Source organism: Lipophrys pholis (assembly GCF_963383615.2).
Source record: "Lipophrys pholis genome assembly, chromosome: 5".
NCBI classification, from domain to species: domain Eukaryota; kingdom Metazoa; phylum Chordata; class Actinopteri; order Blenniiformes; family Blenniidae; genus Lipophrys; species Lipophrys pholis.
Window position 1 is genome coordinate 1,896,327 of NC_137628.1, and position 554 is coordinate 1,896,880.

The window sequence follows — 554 nt, forward strand, 5'->3', positions numbered from 1 at the left end:
AATCTCTAATTTCAAAAGTGCTTTACACCAAAAAATACTGAAAGTCCATTTCTATTTTCACCACTCTGTATTTACTGGGAAGCATTAGCATTAGCATTAGCAGTGTTTTTTATTTGCACTAGAATCCTTTTGTCATTAAATGTTTCCCTCACATTTCATTAAATTAATCTTAAATTATGATCTTTAAGTGTGAATTTTTTTTTTTGCCATATTATCTTTGACTGTTTAACATCTCATCTATTTTAGTCTGTCTTTAATTTTACAATCATTCTTTTTTTTTAAACTTTGAAATGATTTCATTTGTATGTTTTTATCACGTTATATTATTAGACATTTATTATTGTTGTTGTTGTTGTTGTTGTTGTTGTTGTTGTTGGTGGTGGTGGTGGCGGTGTTAGTGTTGTTAAGGCTGATAAGATGTAGTATATTAGTAATATACATGTACTTTAATCTCATGGCATTAGTATTATGGATTTCAACTCTGATGTAAATAATATGCAAACAGTTAAAATCAGAAATCTTCAGGTAAATCAAGTGGAACAAAGACTGACGTT